The sequence below is a fragment of the Ursus maritimus genome, unplaced genomic scaffold, assembly GCF_017311325.1.
Source record: "Ursus maritimus isolate PB19 unplaced genomic scaffold, ASM1731132v1 scaffold_21, whole genome shotgun sequence".
In the NCBI taxonomy this organism is placed as follows: Eukaryota; Metazoa; Chordata; class Mammalia; order Carnivora; family Ursidae; genus Ursus; species Ursus maritimus.
In genome coordinates, this window is record NW_024424564.1 from 32,772,149 (window position 1) to 32,792,746 (window position 20,598).

The following is a 20,598-nucleotide window of genomic DNA, read 5'->3' on the forward strand; positions in this document are numbered from 1 at the left end:
ACATCTCCAGCCAAAACAAGTGCTAAGCACACTTGAATGTATTTTTATGGATGAAGTCAATGAATTTAACATGATAACTTTTAAACCATTTCAAATCCGGGTAAATTATGTAGCGAAATCCCATCCATTTGGATTTTGACCATGTTTGCCATGATTTGGATACGAGTTGGTTTAAAGTTTAACTTTTCCAGTTACTGGGGGAAAGAGTTTACAAAGAAAATAATATAAACAAGATTTCAAATCTATTTAAGAAGCCAAATGGCTTCCAAGCACTTGAAAAAGTTTTGATATTTTCAATTTGCATAGAAATCATTTATTTTGATAATGACAAATGATTATCAAGGTTCCTGACTTCACTGATATTTACATAGGAGTTTCTAAGCTTACAAAACATTTCTGTGAGTCAGGATTTTTGTTCTATGTAGAGACATTCATTCATTCCTTATTTAACAAATGTTTTATTGAGTACCTCCTATGTGCCAGGCATTGATCCAGGTGTCAGATTAAACCAGGACCTATATCCAGGTTCCGTCCATCTTCTCACCCCCTCCCACACCCCCACTGTCACCCCACTAGGTATTGAGTCTGGAAGGCCCTTTGAGGACGGAGTGTATGTCTTAGCTCTCTGACTCTCTGCATGCCCAGTATCTAGAACTGAGTTTGGCACATAGTAGATGCTCAACAAATGTTTGTTGAATGAAAAACTTCTGACGCCCAGTCCAATGCTCCTTTGCTAGAACACAGCTAATACTTGTTTAGAGACACTTCCATGATAGGCGCCGGGCTAAGAAGAAGTACATCCTCCAGATAATGCTAAGAGGTGGGTAGTATTATTCCCTTCACTTAATAGATGTGAACGATGAAAAATAAATGAGAAAAAAAAGTTAAAAGTAACTTGCCCAGGGTCACATACCTAATAAGGGGCAGAACCAGAGTCTGGGTGCAGGAATGTTTCGTTCCGATGTAGTGCTTCCTTCCCTACTACCCCATATAGCGGACTCTGAACGGTTAGGTAGCTACGTGCCAACATTCAAGATCTGTAAAGACAGGGATTTTGTCCATTGTTTTGTTACCATTGTACTTCCAGAGCCAAGAATGTATCTGGAGCACTTTGGCCCCAGGCATGCTCTCAAGACCTATATATGTGGGATACATAGTTTAATTAAAGATGATCTGACAGGACCTTCATTTGCTAGAATTTGTTCGTTCATTTGTTGTATTATTGCCTCATCTGGTCGCATTGTTGACATTTGTTGTATCACTGACAATAGCAGACGCTGTTCGTTGCTGTTTCCTCCATCGCTCCAGGGGGAGTAGCTCTGATTTTGTGTCCAAATCATTCAAATGTGACTCAAGGAAGAAGCGTCGTATTCCCGCTCCGTGGTAAAATCCTAGTGGACCCAAGCTAGTGATTTTCAAGTCAATGGGATTTGGCAATGTCTAGAAGCATTGTTGGTTGTCATGATAGGGGGAGGGCTGAACTACTGACATCTAGTGGATAAAGCCCAGGGATGCTGCTAAATGTTCCGCAGAGCCCACACAATAGCGCCCCCACAATAAAGAATTAACCAGTCCAAAAATTACCCGCGCTGAGGTGGAGAAACCCTGGTCTGAGCCAATCCCACTGGTTCCATTTCTTGTGCAGTGAGTGTTTTAGATCTGATCACGTGAAGTAATTCTGGCCAATGAGATATGAGCAGAAATCCACAAGGGCAGTGTGGCAGACTATCGATTACCTCCCCTTGTCTACTTTTCCTTTTCGGTAGTAGCAGTCCTCCAGTGCTGGCTAGGCATATGCCCGAGCTCCATGCTTCTCAGGCTCCCTTACTGCAAGGTATGGCCATGGGACTGTTCTGGCCAATGAGCTGTGAGAAAAAGTGTTGAGTCTAATTTCCAGATCATGTTTTTAATAAGGAGATTGCTGTTCTTCACTTCTTCTCTTTTCCACTTTCTTCAGACTGGGAGTTGGTATTTGTGATCCAACTTGAAGCACAAGCACAACTCCAGGGAATGGCAAAGTAACAGGAATGAAAGACTTAGTTACATGGGGGTTGGTACATGACACAGAAACAGGCTTTCTTGTTTAAACCACCATATTTTTGAGACTTTCTGTTTTAGCAGCTTAACTTGTATTCTACTATGGAGTGCTTCTGACTAAGATTTTCCTCTCTGATAAAACACACACATGTACCTGTACACATGCACACACACATACCTACACATAAACACACACTCAAACACAGGAAATGACTGTTTGTCCAAAGGCTGTTGTGGGGTTTGTGTGGAATGTCTGGAACCAAGGCCGCCATCTTGTGACCATGAGGTAGGGGAGCCAGAGGGTCAAAGTTGACCTTCTAAGTGAGAATGGCATGGGATAGTTGTAAAAAACCTAAATCTTTCTAGACATTGTTGAAGCATTGAATTAACTAACTTTGTTTCTGCACTACTGCAGAACTTCTTGTTAAGTAAGATAGTAAATTCACAGTATCATTTAAGCTATTTGGAGGTGTTCTTTAAAAAAAAAAATAATAGCCCTATCTTAACTGATTCCCTCTATGTACTCAAGCATAAAGATATTACACATCATTATAAGAACTCAGATTTTTTTTTTACCAGTTTATATTGCCTTTGTCCTTATTTCCTACCCTCCCACTCCCAGTTAATGTGAATCTGTGAGGTTTCTATACTTGAGGTGTGTATTTTGGAAAAACAGATGCTACCAGCGCCTGAGGAAAGGAGGATACAGGGCAGCAGCTACTGCCACTAGAATGTGTCGTGCTTAGAATGAGGTTGAACGGGAGGCTCAGCTTCCCGACAGTCAGGAGTAGGACTGCCACAGAGAACTGTGTGGGCTGTGGCTGCCCCTGTGGTGGTGGTGGTGGGGGGTGGGGGGTGGGGGGGGGGTTGGACTTAGGGCATGCCATCTCCATGTCAATGGTGCCCCCTAGCGTTCTATAGTGCCCGACCTGCACAACCACCCTAGGTCATCCCAGATTAGAGGGTGACCCACGTCTAGTATTTTAAACCAATTATTTCCATCTGCTTTACTGCCACTAAAGCCTCACTCAGAGCCCTTCCCTAGTTACGCTGGTTGGACTCTCCCTGAAGCCACTAAGCTCCGGCTAACAGGCTTGCAATGTAGGCAAACTCCTTAGGTGATCTTGAAATGACAGCAAAGGCTGTTCCCTAGAGGTGATGACAAATCCTCTTTGTTTTCCTCTTGGCAGGTATAGAGAAGGGCCTTTGCTCTCTCCCTAAGGGCTCTGCTTTTCACATCTGTGCGCCCACCACAGAAGGGCCGGTGTGAAGGTGAATTTCCATTCACTTCCTAACAGGAGCTGGCTCCTTCTTTTGGACTCATCTTGAATCATTTGCCAGACCAGCCAATTAGTCTCTTCACCTTTCCCGAAGCTTCCTAGGGAAGGACTGTCGCAAGCAGCAAGTCCCTCATTATCCCACTTCTTCTAAGCACTGTGATTCTAAGTCCCACCATGGGAGAGAAGCTAATTTGAAAGGACTCTTTAATCCTTCCTTGAAAGACTTCAATCTCAGTCCCTCCCTCCCTCTCTCCCCACCCCTCACACACACACACACACACACACACACACACACACACACACACAGCATCTACACCCTGATCCAAGGTAGGAAACAAGGTGAGAGCACACAGCATCCAAGAGTACATTTGGAAGTGAGACATAATTTCAGATGGACTATAGTTTAGAGAGATCACAACTCTGTTTAAATACAGTGTAGAAGGAAAAACACAGGGACTGTATTTCCTCATCCCCACTACAGGGCACAATAAAGACTTTTTCCTAATTTATGGGTTTGTTTGTATGAAAGAAATTGTATCAGGGTATAAAATCAACTTGTATTGTTATACATTTAATAAATTATCTTTATTAGGAAAAAGTATAATTACGTCTCTTGTCCCCCAAATCCAGGATGAATGATTGGTTACTGTCCAGTTGGGCCAAAGAGATTCTCCCAGTTCTGTTTTCTAGGGCGTCTATTTGAATATTGTTGCTTCTCTGATCCCTGAGCAAAGTATCCACAGGCTGGACAGAGTGGGCAGCCGTTTCAGCTCCGTGGACCGCAGGAGCAAGGGAGGGGGGTAAAGATATTTGCGAGGGGGGTGCTCCGTGCACAGTGGGGTAGACGGATTTGTGTTCCCCCACTTCTCTGCTGTCGTTACCGCAACTTCTCTGTGTCCTGTGATTACTGCACAGGGGAGAGCAGGGGCTTGAATTCCTCTCGCTGGCTGGGGTGTTGGTGGACAGAGGGCGAACCACACTAGGACAACAGCCACCCCAAGGCAAGCTCATTTCCATGTCACTGATCATAGGACTATTGTACTTCAATGAGTGAGTATCGGTGCGGCATTCAGGACGGTGCCTGGTCCACAGAACGCAACACCTGAGAGCCTGCCATTGCTTTGCGTCCTTCTAGTCCGGGGCCCTGTGCAAACACGCACTCATTATAGGTTTGGTGAGGGGATGACTGTTCAACTCTGTGCACCCAAGTAACTTGAGCTGTCTCCGAAGATCTCCCTCTTGGCTGGTTCTTTTTTCCCTATCCTTTCCCCAAAGGAACATGAGCTCAATACCTGAGCTAAATCTTGAACCAAGGGCTCCCCTTGCAACTCTGTTCCAAACAAGGAAGCTTTTGATTTTGCAGTAAGCTGGGGACCCCTGTTGGTCGCGAAAGAAGAAAGGAAGCTGGAACCAGCTGGATAGTGAAACTACGGGAAGTCAACTGCAGGAAGGAGCAGTTGTCTCCAAAAATGCAGTTGCACCAGATTTTATATGCAACAAGGAGTGTTGGTCCCTCTGGAGAGGAGAGAGTCGAGGTTTCCTTTGAAAAGGAACTGACTCCTTCTGTAAATCAGGAAACCTCAAAGGACTGATGGTCCAGGGGAAAGCCCAGCACCTCCCCAAAGTGAGTCATTTGCTCCCACTGAACCCAGAAGCTCAGGCTCAATTCTGCACCTTCGTGCTGCCCCTTCCCTGCCTCTATTCGCCAGGAATGTGATCTGAGCAGATTTACACCTTTCACAAGACACCCTCTAGCGCAGAAGGCTCCCTTCCCATTGTTTCGCAGCCTGGCGGCTTCTCCAACCCTCCCTGGGAAGCCCTGCCCTGCATTGCACCCTCACCCGCTGACCAGAGCCTCACCTGTCCTTCTGTGGCCCTTTAATTGTGCAACCTTCCATTTTACAGACCAATCAAAGGCATGTGATTAGGCTCGTAAAGCAAAGCCGTGAGGCCTCCTCCGTTTCCTCCATTCCCTCATGGGGAGTGCTCCGTTTGTTGAAGAAACCAAAAGTAAGTTGCTGGAGATTGCTTAACGGAGTTCTCTTTTGGGGTGATGAAAATGTTTGGGAACTGGAGGGAGGTGGCGGTTGCATAATCCTGTGAATGTACTGAAAGTCATGGAACCGTGCGCTTTAACATGGTGAGTTTTACGGTATGTGAATTTCACCTCCATGCAAAACTTAAATTGCTTTTCACACCTAGTGGTGGCCCAGATTCTCAGGTAACCAGGTTCGGGAAAATACTGTGCATGGAGGGATGAGGAGAGATGCCCAAGGGGAGCAAGGGGGGCTTGCCCTCCTCACAGGCAGAGGCCAGATGAGCAAGGAAAGAAGAGAAAGCCAGCCCAGCTGCCCCGGGGCGTGGGCTGAGGCCGGTTCTTGCTAACGAATCAGCTTGCTGTTGAGACAAAGCTAAAATACCTCAAGGTTCGAGTTTTCTAGAAGGACAACAACATTTGTGTGTGTGTGTGTGTGTGTGCGCGCGTGTGTGTAGAGTCCCTTTGGCTGGGTGGGTGACAACTGGCCATTCAGGTTCTCTGCATTAAGTTGTTCATTCCATCAGCACACCTGCTGGAGGCTGACGGCAGCCTCTGAACTGGTTGAAAGGCTAATTATCAAATAAAGAAGCCAGTATTCAGTTTCCTTTCACTTCTGCCTTGAGTAGAAGCTTCGGGAGGCATCCGCACCTGGGTTAGAGTTGTCAGAGAAAAATATAGGATGCCCTGTTAAATTTGAATTTCAGATAAAGAACAAATAATTTTTAGACACAAGGATATCCCATGTGATATATGGGACATAATTATACAGAAAAAGTGTTCGTTCCCTATTTGTAATTCAAATTTACTGGGATGGCCTGTATTTTTATTTGCTACATCTGGCAACCTATGGCGGCCTCTGACATTTTGAACCGATAGGATTCCAGGCTATGCTCAGGTCTCGGGTTGAGAACAGGGATGGTCTCCTCTGGGCCTCTATGCCATCAGCCTCCCTCACCCCCCTCCCTGTGAATATTCAGTCTCCCAAATGATTGTACAGCTTCGGATTGCACAAGCCTCAAGTTTGTAACACACGCTAGGCCCGGTGCAGTAGTATCCCCGATGATGGGCACCAGGTGGGACACAGCCTGCAGCACAGAAGCTTCCAAATGCACACCAGCTGTGATCAGACGGAATGTAGGCAGGGCCAGCTCAAGCCAACCCCGCAGCAGCCCGGCTCCTGAAGAAGACTCTGTACTGGCAGGACCTGTTCCTGGTAGAAAAGTTCCTAGAGAGCTGCTCGAAGCTGGCTGTGCTGGGCTTGGACCTTCTCCTCCGGCTTTTGTTCTCCTGGGTTATTCTCGGGCCCCTGAAGGCTCCATGAAGAAGAAGTCTAAGCACGGTGGGAAAGTGGTTTGATGAAAAGTTAGGAACTCACCCCAGCCTGATTGTGCTCCCCTGGCTACGAGCTGGACCACCATTATGAATGCCCGCTTGCCTCAGCTAAGATCTAGACTCCAGTACTGGACAATTGAAAGAAAAGAACTCTCTATCAACATCTAACCCCTGGAAATGATTGACAAGACTGGTAATAAACAGCACCCCCCACTCCATCAAGCCCATCATTCAGCCCCTTTGCTTCATTTGCTTGGAGATGGCAGGCAGTGGGAGGGGGAAGGCTTGGCCCTCATGATGGAACTGACCCCAGCGTCCACCCGACTCTGCACAGTTTAAACAAATTTGCTGTAGGCTGAGGTGGCGGTCTCGTGTGTGTCTCCCTAGGCGGAGGCAGTCTGCCAGACCCCCTAAAACACACAATGCTTTGGCTCCCACTCAAAAACACCAACATTCATTGCCGACAATGTCCCCACCTACCACCGTCCCTACCCACCCCTTCCTGGAAAATGTGATGGAGGAGGGGTAGTGGGCCAACTCTAACACCACCTGGCCCTCAGCAGCAGACCTGGACGCTGGCCCGGAAGCAGCCCTGGCCCCGTGTACAGACAGCTCCTTGGGGACGTGCACGGGGTGCCACTTCCTTATTCTCACAGCTTTAACTTCCTGTGAGGCTGTGGAGTCACCTCTGTTGGTTTGGGTCTCTCTGACCTTGGATGATGTGGGAAACAGAGGCCCATGAGTGAAATTGAGAGGCTGAGCTGTGATATGTCACTATCTGGTTTAGGGTGGGACACTTTGTCCCCAAAGAGGGAGGAGGGTGACTTCCCACCACACCCAGTCAGAGCACAGCCTCCAACGGCCTGCCCCTTCTCCCTGTCTAACTCTAAAAATATATGCCACGTACGATGGCCCAGTTGCCTTCGGAGGTAATCCAAACCTGGTCAAGGAGCTAACACTCAATTCTTTGTCTACTGCTTCAGGAAGTCTTAACTCCCTTTAGGATAGCTGGGTTTTGGAGACTTTTTGGGGAGGGGGGGTGAGTGGAAAGTATAAAAGCATACTTTCAGAGGTTTGCGCACTAAACAGTGTTGTGCTGAAAACTCACAATGATTCCAGCAGCAACTGACTGAAATCGTACACTCACATCGATCTTCACTAATCCAGAAATCTTGTAAATACGATATGTTTCTCTCAAACATTTCAAACTGGAAGTGACTCTATCGCATTTGCCTCGTCAGACAAAACACCCGGCAGCCTCGGCCAGATCCCAAAGGGAGAAGACTGTAAACGAAATTTGGCTCACTCAACATGGTCCTTGAAAAGACTAAACAAAACAATCACTAAAATAGTAGGAGAACCTGATGATAGGACAGGTCTTCCTTCTTTCATAGACTCAGCAGAGTGACTGGATTTCCTACTCACACACAACCTGTTGGGGCCAGAGTATCGAAGTGAATGAAACAAGAGACATTCTATTTCATCTGAAGTTTTCTCTAGCTGCCCTTTGTGGAGGGTCTTGTATGTGTCACTTGTCAAATTTCTCCTCAGCCTGGGGCTCCCTATTTGCCATTCTGAGCCCAGGAATGCTCCAGGCTTGAAAATTCTTCAGGCCTCGGTTTAAGTTCGGTTCTTCGGAGAAATTTTTCCTGTTTACCTCCTTCTGACTCCCTCTTTTCTGACCTTAGCTTCTCTTGTTATACTTTCTTCCTGTTCTTGTCACCATTAGAGCGTTTACCACAACTGGCATTTTCATATTTAATTATGTGATGATGCTTTTACTATATGGCTCCTTCCGAAGCTATAAGCTCCAGAGAAGTGGTGTTATAGGTTGAATTGTGTCCCCTCAAAAAAGATATCTTGAAGTTCTAACTCCCAGTACCGCAGAATGTGACCTTATTTGGAAATAGGGTTGTTGTGGATGTAATTAGTTAAGATATCAACTTCTTGGGGTTACTACCCCAATATGACTGGTGTCCTTTCTATATAGAAAGAAGAGACACAGAGACAGAGACATACAGGGAGAATGCCATGTGGGGATGGAGGCAGAGGTTGGAGTAATCCAATTGTAAGCCGGGGAATGCCCCCGTGCTGGCAAACCACTGGAAGTTAGGAAAAGGCAAGGAAGGATCCCCCCCCCCCCCCGCCGGGTTTCTGAGTGACGGTGGCCTGGCTGACACCTTGATTTCAGACTTAAAGACTCCAGAACTGTGAGAGAAAAAAATTTCTGTTTTAAGCCACACAGTTTGTGGTACTTTGTTATAGAAGCCTTAGGGAGCAAAGATCAGCAGGGAGGTTATCTGGTTTGCTTCTTGCTGTATCCTCAGCACCTAACCCAGTACCAGCGAAGGGTAGGTGCTCAATAAATGTTTGCCGAATCAATGAACAGCAGCCTTGAAGATTCACCTTTTCTAAAAAAACAATTTCACCCTGGTTGCTGACTGTGCTTGCAGTCAACTAACATGATCTTGTTTTACTCTCCTTGGTAGGATGGTATCGTTTTTTTTTTTTTTTTTAAGGTTTATTTATTTGAGAGAGTGTGTTAGCAGGGAGAGGGGTGGAGGGAGAGGGGAAGAGAATCTCAAGCAGACTCGCTGCTGAGTGCAGAGCGCCGTGCAGGGCTTGACTGAGATCACGACCTGAGCCAAAATCAGGACTTGGGCAGTTCACCGACTGAGCCAGGCAGGCACCCCAGGATTGTATCTTTTTCAATAGAACAGCATCATAAGCAAGAGGAAAAAACCGACAAAATATTCTGTGCTACCTTTCCCCTGATTGCTCCCCATAGGCAGAGCACGGACAGTCTCGAAGGAATCTGGCTGGAACTTCGAACTTTACCTGGAGGATGCTGTGTGTTGAAGCTTCGTGAGGAAGTGGGGAGTGTGGGTGAGTCTGTTAGCAACACTTCCTGGGGGAGGATCCAGGACAAGCCCCAGTTAGGTGTCAGTGGTGGGAATATCTCCACTCACTCAGCTCAGCGGTGTGAAGGTTGATAGGATGGATTCACACAGAAATGACTCCCATATTGAGCAGAAGCTATTCATTCTTCACAAATGGTCCGCGCCCTTGTTCATTGTAATTTAATATAAAATTAATGGCACAGAATCACTGATGTCAGAACAACTACCCGTTCCTGAGGGAGTCAGCCAAGTGTTTACAGGGAAGGTAACTTTTGAACTGGTACATGGTTGGCAGTCTGCGTGTGTCACCCTGAGCACGGCAATTTCAGGGGAGTGATAAGGGTGGAAACCAAACTTCAGTAAGTTAAAAAAATCCTTAGTAAGGTTAAATTATACTTTCAAGCAGTTTGGCTTAAAAGGAAAAAGAAAGAGAGAGGTAGTCTTTCTTCTGTCATCCCTTCTCAATTATTAGCATCTATCCAGTTGCTCAGAGCAAAGCCCTGTGGATTAGTTGGGATGTGCTAGCTGTCCTAACAACTCCAACGTCTCAGTGGCCGAATGGAACAAACGTTTATTTCATATTCATGTCAGAGCCCAGTGGATGTTGGCTGGCGAGGGAGTATTGGGGGAGGGGATGCCCGTGCTCCACACAGCCGTTCGGGACCCAGGCACCATCTACCTGGCTCTGACATCTTCTTGGAAGGTGCTACCCAAAATGTGGTCCGCAGGCCAGTGCTGGTTCATAAACTCTTTGTTACCATTTTGTGCCAAGATAATTATAGAACTGAGAGTGTTTAGAAATTACGGCAATTTGACAGAGTAATTTCAGGTCTGTTGAATCTAATAATAAGAAATAGAATGGGGCTTATATTTTGTCTTTTTTTAAATTTAATTTTTCAGGCAATTATTTTTACTGTATTTTTAAAAAGTAGCAGGCCATGATAGATTAGAACTAAAAAGAAAAGAGTTTGGGAAGCGCTCTTCTAGCGCCTCAGCATTAGAGTCCTGGATCTCTGCACCTGATGAGCAGAGAAAGGAGGACAGGGTAGGTGGAGGGTTGGGTGGGAAGTCTGAGGCCTGGCAAGGGCAGATACTATCTCTGACTAAATCCCATCAGCCTGGACTTAGTCACTGGCCCCACTTAACTGCAAGGGAGTCTGGGAAATGTAGTCTCACTGTGTGCCCAGGAAGAGGAAAGAGGAAAGAGAATTTGGTAAACTCATAGTATTGTTTGCCATTCCCTAGGCGCCGTCCTTGACTCGTTTCTCTCCCTTCTGGCGTACATACAACCCACTGGCTATGGCTGTTAGCTCTGCCTCCACAATATGGGCCCAGGGTGTCCACATCTCTTTTTTTCCACTTCTGCGGTCCTACTCCAAACCATCTGACTCGTCTACTTCCAATCTGCCTTCTACTTTTGCATTCCCACTACCTCTTCCTACAACCTTTCTCTGCGCAATATCAGGGGTAAAATTTTTACTTATGATCAAAACAATGATGTCTGGGATTTGCTTCAAATAATCCAGTGGGAGAGGGAGGTCGGTGGAAACAGATGATATTATTGATAATTGTGGGAGCTGGGTGACGGGCACATGGAAATGTGTTATATTTTCTACTTTTGTATTTGCTTGAGATTTCTATAATAAGCTGTTTTTAAAAACAAACTTTTAACACATAAATGAGGTTCTATCCAGGGTGATTGCTTATAGTTGTGTAGTTGTGTTCTGCCCCAGCATGCCGGGCCAGGGGACAATGGGAGGCTGAAATCTGCAGGACAGCATTTCTCAGGGAGAGCGTCATCCTCACAAAGGAGTCTCCATAGCAAGTGGGGGTCATTATTGTGTCTTTCCTCTGTTTAAAACCTGTAGATGACTTTCCAATGAAATTGGTATATGGTATTTTTTTTAAATGCCCCAACTTGACAAAATAGTCAGCAATCAGACATCTGCAATCCTGCTGTTATTATCATTATTATAGGCTGAATAATGGTCCCCAAATATGTTCCATCCTAATTTTTGCAACCTGTAAATGCTCCTTTACATGGCCAAGAGAACTCTGCAGGAGTGATTGAGTGAAGGATCTTGAGATGGGGAGATTCTCCTGAATTGTCTGGTTTGCTCCAATGTCACAAAGGTTCTTATAAGTGAGACTGGCGAGGCAGACTCTGCAGGAGAGGCTGTCAGAGAAGGAGACGAGATGCTGGTAGCAGAGGGTGGAGAGCTATGATGGCTGGATTTGAAGATGGAGGAAGGGGCCATAAGCCCCTTAATGCCAGCAGCCTCTAGAAGCTGGAGAAGGCAAGGCAACAGGTTCTCTAGAGCCTGCAGAAGGAACGGAGCCCCGTGACACCTTGATTTTAGCCCAGTGAGATCCGTGTCGCACTTCTGATCTACAGAACTGTAAGATAATACATTTGTGTTATTTTACGCCACTAAACTTGTGATAATTTGTTCTAGCGGCAGTAGGGGATTAATCCAATGAGACGACTTAATATTCTCATACTGTCAAATCCAGAAGTTGACCTGAGGAGGTGACACAGTCCTTACTGTGGTCTGCAGACCAGGCTCCATCAGTCCTGCCCGGCTGCCCAACCTCAGCACCTGCCTTTTCCCTTTCACTCGCTTTGCTTTAGCCCCAAGAGCCTTCTTTCTCCCTTAAACTCCTTCAGGCCCTTGATTTGCCATCGCTTCTGCCCGAAACGCCCTTCCCCCAGCTCTTCACACAGCCAGCTTATTTAAGCATTTGGGTTTTGGCATCAGTGTCGCCTCCTCAGAGATTTTCTCCAACTGTCCCATCTCCAGTAGCCCTTCCCACCCTTCTCCTTACTTCATAGCCCTTATTATTTTTTTAAAATGAGCCACATTTTAAATAACAATTTTAGATTTACAGTAAAATCCCAAAGATCATACAGGAAGTTCCCATTTACTCCCACCTCTGCACCCAACATCCCCTATTACTAACATCTTACGTTAGTGTGGAACGTTTGTCATGATTCATGAGCCAACATTGATGCATTATATGAACTAAACCCTGCTTTATTCAGATTTCTTTAGTTTTAACCTGATGTCCCATCCAGGATCCCACCCAGGGTACCACAGTACATACATTTAGTTCTCCTCTCAGCTGTGATAATGTTTTTCCTTTTCCTTTTTTTTTTTTTTTTAAGATTTTATTCATTTATTTTTAGATAGAGAGTATGGGGAGGAGCAGAGGGAGAGGGAGAGAGAAAATCTCCAGCAGACTTCATGCTGAGCGTGGAGCCCAATGTCGGGCTCAATCTCTCAACACTGAGCTCATGACCTGAGCCAAAATCAAGAGTTGGTCACTTAACGGACTGGGCCACCCAGGTGCCCCTGCGATAATGTTCTTGATGACCTTGACAGTTTTGAGGAGTACAAGTCAGGTATTATATAGAATGTTTCTCAACCAAAATTTATCTGATGTTTTTCTCATGATTATACTGGGTTATGTGTTTAGGGGAGAAAGGCTATAGAGGTAAAGTGCCATTTTCATCACATTATATCAAGGGTTTATGATTTACGATTAGGTTTGATTTATGATTATTGGTGTCGACCTTGATCACCTGGCTGAGGTAGTGCTTGTCAGGTCCTCCACTATAAAATTACTCTTTTTCCCCCATTAGATACTGTACTCTTCGCAAGGAAGTCGGTAGGCACAGCCCATGCTTAAGGAGTGGGGCGTTGTACTCTTGCTACTTTTCAAGTTTATTGTATTTATTTGTTTGATTATGTGTATTGGACACTGTTTCTGGGCTAACCCGCAGCATTCTCAGCCTCCTTCTTACCTGCTGTTTGCAAGCAGATGCAAGGATGCCACGCGCCTATTTTCCCAGTCACCATCCTGACAATGAAACAGAAGGAAGTCTGTCTTCTCATATGTTTGAGAGGAGGCTTTTGCTTTCCTCACCAAAGAGGTAGACGCTATTGTTCTATTGTTTCCTTCTCCTTTCTGTGCTGAAAGTGGAATCCTGGCACTGCTGGGCCACCTGGTGACTACGAGTGACAAACACAATGGCAAAAAGTCAACATGCTAAAGATACCAGAGCAGAAACACAGAAAAAGTCTGGGTCCTTGATGGCAACCGATGCCGGCAATCACCTATCTTTGGACTTTGTGTCATTGAGGAGAGTTTAAGCCACTGCTAGTGAGGTTTCTAATTCTTGTAGTTGAAAGCCTTCTTAACTGATAAGGTATTTCTTGTCTTCTTCTAAAAATGAAGTTCTATAAGGACAAAGACTTTGTCTTGTTCATCTCTGTTTCCAGTGGTTGACATAGAGTAGATACCAAGTGTGTTCTCGTTGTATGAATAAAGAGATGAATGACAATTTAAGGGAGAGGTAGGGTGTCAGGGAAGATTTTTTTTTTTTAAGAGCTAAGGAGATTAGGGCATATCTGTAGGATAATGAGAAGGCACCAGAATAGAGAAAGAGATTGAAGGTATAAAGAGAAGGGGGAGGAGAGAAAGGGAGGGAAAAGATAATTCATGAAGGATAGTCTCAGAAAAGGGGAAGGGGATGGGATCCCCTGGCCTGGTGGGAGTGTGTGTGGGATAATAAAGGGGAAAACAATCGAATAGAGGCTCTTAATCTCCTCAGTCAGGATGATTCTGAGGATCAACCAGGAAGCTATGGAGCCTCTCTCTGGAAGAAAGCACATAGTCACATATAAACATATTTTTACATGTTGTCTCATGAGGTTGGCAGACGCTGCTCCCCCAATCATCCATGGCTCCTTAACTTTTGAATTTTAGAACCAGTGCAATTAAAAATAAAATGGGAATTGATACCAGGTTACCAACTTTTAAATGTCCTAAGACCATTAAAAAATAAAACAGTTACTGTTTATAATCTCATCTTTTCATTACAGAATGGTTACGTTAGTCTCAAAAAAGCAGGAAGGATCTAATCTCTTAAAAAGCACTATTATTTACATTGGATAAATTTAGCACCACAGATAACTCACTACACTGTCCTTCATAAAAAGCACAGTGTAGATTTTAAAGTCAAACAATTTGAGTTCAACTCTGTTCCTGACTTGCTGTGTAAGTAAGGAACTTGGGGAAGCTTCTAGACCTCTCTAAGCCTTGGTCTCCATCACAGCGAAAGAGAAGAAAATAGAGCCTAACTCGTAGGATTGTTGTAAAGATTAAATAAAATAATGTCAGTTAACCAAATCCTAGCACCTACAGATAGCCAGTTAACTTTTGGGGAAATGTCCTTCTGAATATGGACATAAAAATCATCATAGATACACAGATATAGATACAGCTAGAAACACACACAGAGCCACAAGCACACACACAAATCAGATGCTTCTGTCTGAATTTCTTTATGCTCTGCTTTCTGTCCCTCTAAACAATATGCGTGAATATCTTTCTGGTCACTATCCTTGTACAACATTATTCTGAGTGGTTACACAGTACTCTATAAAAATGGCATAGGGGGCCTGGGTGGTACAGTCTGTCCAGCGTCTGACTCTTGATATCGGCTCAGATCTCAGGGTCATGAGATAGAGTCCTGCATGGGGCTCCACGCTCAGTGGAGATTCCACTTGGGATTCTCTCTCCTTCTGCCCATCCCCCACTTGTGCGTGTGCATGTAGGCGCGCGCACTCTCTCTCTCTCTCTAAATAAGTAAATAAATAAAGTCTTTAAAAAAAATAGCATAACATCATTTATTTGCCTGATCTTATCTTGTTTGATGTTGCATTTACTTCAGTTGTTCGTAATGATAACTCTGCAGTGACCCTCTTTCTAACTAAAGTTTTCTCATATCTATGACTATTTCCTAGAAAAAAATTCTTAGATGAGGAAATGTTGTGTCAAAAACAAATACAATTTTAAAAAAACAGACTCTTAGCCATAGAGAACAAACTGATGATTACCAAAGGGGAGGTTGGGGGTGGGCATGTGTGAAATAGGCAAAGGGGACTAAGAGTATACTTATCATGAGCACTGAATAATGTGTAGAATTGTTGAATGACTATATTGTATGCCTGAAACTAATTTAACACTGTATGTTAACTATATTGGAATTAAAAAAAAATCTAAAGGGAAAAAAAGATTTAAAAAAAGACATATACAGTTTGTCTTATAAAGGCATTTTGACTTCTAGAAATACCATGCAAATTTTTGTTTCTCCAAGCATGTATGAAACTACCCATTTCTGAATTCCCTTATGTTACTATTTTGCTCTTCTAAATTTTTCCTTTTGTTTGGAGAAAAATGATATTTGATATTATAATTTATAGTAACATGATTACTAGTAAAGTCAGGTTTTTTGAATGTATATTGGCTAATTATACTAATTACCTTGTGAATTTGCCATTTGTATCTTCCATATGTTTTTAGAATATTTGCATTTTCTTATTGATTCATAGGCATCCTTTATATAATAAGGCTAATCATCTTTTGTCATTCAATTTTGTTGCAAAAGACTGGATCATTTGTATTTCTGAAACCTAAGCAGAAGAAAGTATGATGAATGACTTCCACAGTTACCCGGGACTTTGAATTGGGACGGGGAGCATGGTGAAAAGCCAAGGGGTCAGGACATTCTAAAGAGGTGGTCATCACTGACCTTGAAATCCCTGCTGGAGATGCAAGTAAACCTGATCAGAGGTGATGGCTGGGTGAGTTAGGAGGGGTTGCTCAAAGACCTACCGAGGGCCTTGGATGTTAACAACAATCTTGTTCCTTCATAGCTCGGAGTTTGTAAGCCAACACCTTGGGGTCTAGTTGTTTAAATAACTTCAGATCCACAAACAGCTGTATGAGTTCACTCTCCTTTTTCTACCTTGAAAACAAGAGTAACTTTTCCATCTCCAACCTTGCCATTGATTAACAAGAGCACAGGACTTTAACATTATTCTTAGTTCTCGAGTCAGCGGTGTCTTCCTTTTGTAATAGTTCACATGGTATAGCATTCCTTATGATACTAGTAAGCATATTGTATACAAAAAAAAGAACACATTCTCTAAGTATCATGACATTTTGCAGAACCAAATATCCTAAAAACAACCAAGCATGTCCTAGACCCTTAATAAGTATTTGTCAAACTGAATGAAATGAAACTTCTCAGAATATCACAAAGCTGCAAAGTCTGAAATAAAAAGCAAGACTTACTTTTAAAAACTTGTTTCAGGATGTAAGTGAAAGGAGTCAGTCATTGACTTCCCTTTTAGAATATGGTCAAAGAAATCATGGCATGCCTCACCATTTTTTTGCCCCCCTTCTTTCTTTTTTTCATCTTAGATTGGTAGACCAGACTCCGTTAGCTCTGCAGCCAGGCTCGTGGCTGGGTTGAAGCACATCTCCATTTTCTGCTCCAGTGGCAGGCTATGGTACCGAAAGTCTTTATCTTTCTTTTAGTTCTGAGAAGCAAAGCTCTTAAAGTTACCTGGATATTTGCGTAACACACATCGTCCTGGGTTTTGTTTGAGGGATTCTAAAGTAAATAGTTTTTTGGCTTTCCAACTTACATGGCACTAAAGAATGGAATTTAGGGTTGGCTCAGGAGGTGGATTAGACAAGGTATTATAAATTCCCAAGTGTGCCCCCAGGATTAGGGTCTGGCTCTTAGAGGCTCCAGGACTTTCCAATTAAAGCTAGGAATATTATCCTGAGTTTATGTTGTTTTCCATTGCTGCTGCTGCTGTCTGCCAAGCCAGAGTGCATGACAGATTTTTGCCTGTTCTCAAGCAAATAAGAGTAGACAACACTTATATAGCATCCTTTTTCATATACTAGGCACCAGACACCATTTTTCACATTAACTCATTCCGTCCTGATAACAAACCTATAAAGTAGGTTGTATGAGGACAATGATAGTTGCTGTAACAAATAAACCATAAAATTCTATTGACTTAATCCAATAAATGATTATTTCTCATTGCATGTAATTCATTTATAGGTGTTTGGCAGAAAGTTTAGGGATCCAGACTCCTTTCATTTTGAAGCTTTTCTATACCTTCAAGTCCCAAAGTCCTTCTCTTCTAATCAGCAAGTGGAGAACAAAAAAGGAGGATTGTCTGTTTTAGGTTTTTAATGGGTGAGGCCTGAAGGCAGTGCACATCTGCTCATGCCATTTTCCAGAACCCAGACACATGGCCCCATCTAACTGCAAGTGTTAAGAAATACAGTCTATGGGGCACCTGGCTGGCTCAGTTGGTAGAGTATGTGACTCTTGATCTCGGGGTTGTGATTCAAGCCCCATGTTGGGTGTAGAGAATACTTAAAATCTTGAATAAAAAAAAATTATCTGTATTTCCAGATAAAAGAGAAAAGGTTTTAGTGAACACATAGATTCTGCCACAATCCACCCTTTGGTTACCAAGTCACCTCACTCAACTAAACTTTCGTCTTCGCATACAAACAACACAGTCACTCCCTTCCAAAAAGAGACAACCCAATGCCCCTTACAGTTACTGCATTTAACTAAAATCCTGTATTTCTCGGTGTTGTCTGGTCTTTCCATCTGGATGGGGTGTTTTCCTCATTGTCCACTGACATGCGAACTAAAAGGACAAGCTGTCCTTTCCCATTCATATCCAACATAAAGTGGTGGGCAAGGATGGGATAAGTAACAGCTATGCCCATTTGGAAAGGGAAGATGGAGACACAGCAATGCTGATGCCTGACAATGATAAAGTCTCAATGGGAAGGCATTGCGTTGTGACCCTGTCCTGGGAGTTAAGAGTAAGTTCCTTGGTTCCTCCCTTCTTATTACAGCCTGGTTTTCCTCTCTGGGAGGAACTCCCTGTCTTTTGCTTTCTGTGGTCCGCTCTGCTTTCTGGAAGGTTCTTCCTTAACTGTTATCCTCCATGGCCACCTAGGAACCCATGAGGTGGGTGTTGGTGAGTCTGTTCCTTTTTGAGGGCTGCACAGCCCCTGAAGCCAACTTTCTTCTTGTGCAAATTTGGAGACTCAAAGGTTGGTTCAAGGTTCTAACTATCAAAGGCCTTTTAAATCTAGGCTCATTTTTTCTTTGGCAATATAATTCCCTAAAAACTTAGAATGTGCTGATCTTTGCTTCCCAGCAATCCCATGAGCAAAAGCTCGTACCCAAAGGTTTTTCCTATACATACTTCTCAAGTTTCATTTATTTATTTGCTTCCTCACTCATGCTTCTCTCTCTTGACTTAAGAGTGGCTGTCTTGAGACTATCTGAAATCATAGGCATGGATGGGAATGTCACATCCTTCATCAGATCTTTGTCAGTAGGTCTGAGTCAGAAGGGGCTTTTGTTGCTCAAATCTGTTGTTTGCTATTTGGGATCCAAAATGAGTAGGCTTTTTTAACCCTTGAGAGCTAGTGTTTCTGGACCCTGTAGCCTCTTTTATGTCTGTTTGCAAACTAGCCAAGCTTTCCTGAACTCATCTCTTTCTTGTAATTCTTGCTAAGAGGGGAGTTGTGCAAGTGACTGCTTCCTCAATTCTGTGCCTTAGGTGTCTCACTCACTCACCTTAGTCCTTGACCTGGGAAAAGTCATCACATCCTATTACTCTGGCTCTCTCCAGCCACTTCCCCTAGGACTACAGGCTTAGTAGGCATAATGTCTGCCATGCAACAGTTGTACCAGATGTTTGCCACTTTATGCAATAGGTTTCCTTCCTCCCAGCTTCTCATATCCTCTTCCTCACTAATTACCACTCAACGACTAAGCCAATGTTGTATTATTTTAGGTTTTGGTTGTAGCAGCCCTTCGCCTCTAGGTACCAATTTTTGTATTGCTTGGCATAACACTAGATGCTATACCAAACCCTGGAATTTCAGCTTCAGACAATAGTAGTTATTTCTTTTCAAAGCCAAGCCAATGTAGGCACCTTCCACGTGGTGATTTAGGGCTTAAGGTACTCTGCAACCTTGACTTCCGCCAAACCCTGGGGTCATGGATTCCTTTGCCCCCAGACGGTAAATCAGTGAAGACACAGAGGATTATCTATGGGAGGGTTTTAATGGCCAGGCCTGGAGTGGCACACATCAGTTCTGTCACATTCCATCGGCCAGAACCCAGTCATGTCCACATTTAGTGCAAAGGCGGCTAAGGGATATAATCTAGTTGTGTGCTCAGAGAGAATAGGGACCAGGCTTTGGTGAACATGTGAGAACCTCATTGATAAACATATACAGCCCCCAAAATTCTGAGCCATAAACCAACAACTTCATTGTGTTTTCATGACATGTTGGTCTCAATAAGGTAGGAATGTGTCCTTATGGAGGTCTAAGACCTTGATGCCATCAGAATGAGAGTAAGGACTTTGTTTTTAAATGGTGGGTCATGGCAACCATTTCCTGGGCACATTTTCCATAAGGGTAGAGGCAAACTTAGAATAAATTTGAGATGTACTTCCACCCTCCAATTTTTATCTCTGTAGATAACCCAAGGATTATCGGGTGCCAGAGAGCCTGTGCTAGTGGGCCATAGGGAAGTAGTGTCAGCATGGGGGGCACTTAAGGCTTTGTCAGAATAAAGGGCTGGGCACCCCTTTCTTCAGGAATGTTGGCTGATGGTGTTTTCTCCTAGGACTCAAGTGCATGTAGTGTTGGGGCGTGATCCCAAAAAGCACAATTAAGGAAGTGGGGGATGTAAGTCAGGGAAGAGAGAAAACCCAAGAAATAGGTTATTGTCAGGGGCAACAGGGACTCAATCCCAGGGGATATCTCCTGAGAAACCATGTAGGACATGCTTCAGAATTGCCCCTCTGGAAGTCAAGGAGGCTGGGGCATTTTCCCAACAACTCCTACCCATGTTGGTTGAGGGTTGGCCCCGGAGCATGAAGTGCCATCTCCCCTAGCTATGGGTTATATTTACAAGCAGCCTAGCAAGCACCTGTGACAGGCAAGGAGGAAGACCTCTGCAGGCCCATGGGAGGCTGTGAGCCTGGCCCAGGAGCTGTCCATTGCTGCAGGAGAACCCGGGTGGACCTGAGAACACGGGGCAGCTGCTGAGCTGCGAAGAGCCCCAGGGTGTGAGAAACAAGGACTCAGACAT

General features: G+C 44.2%; 1 long non-coding RNA gene and 1 pseudogene across 1 annotated transcript in view; both read left to right on the plus strand.

Annotated features, from left to right (window-relative positions):
• Positions 1 to 20,598, plus strand: part of LOC121104411 — a 104,330-nt gene that overhangs the window by 19,672 nt on the left and 64,060 nt on the right. The window lies entirely within an intron of this gene.
• Positions 1 to 20,598, plus strand: part of LOC103660126 — a 46,073-nt pseudogene that overhangs the window by 19,236 nt on the left and 6,239 nt on the right.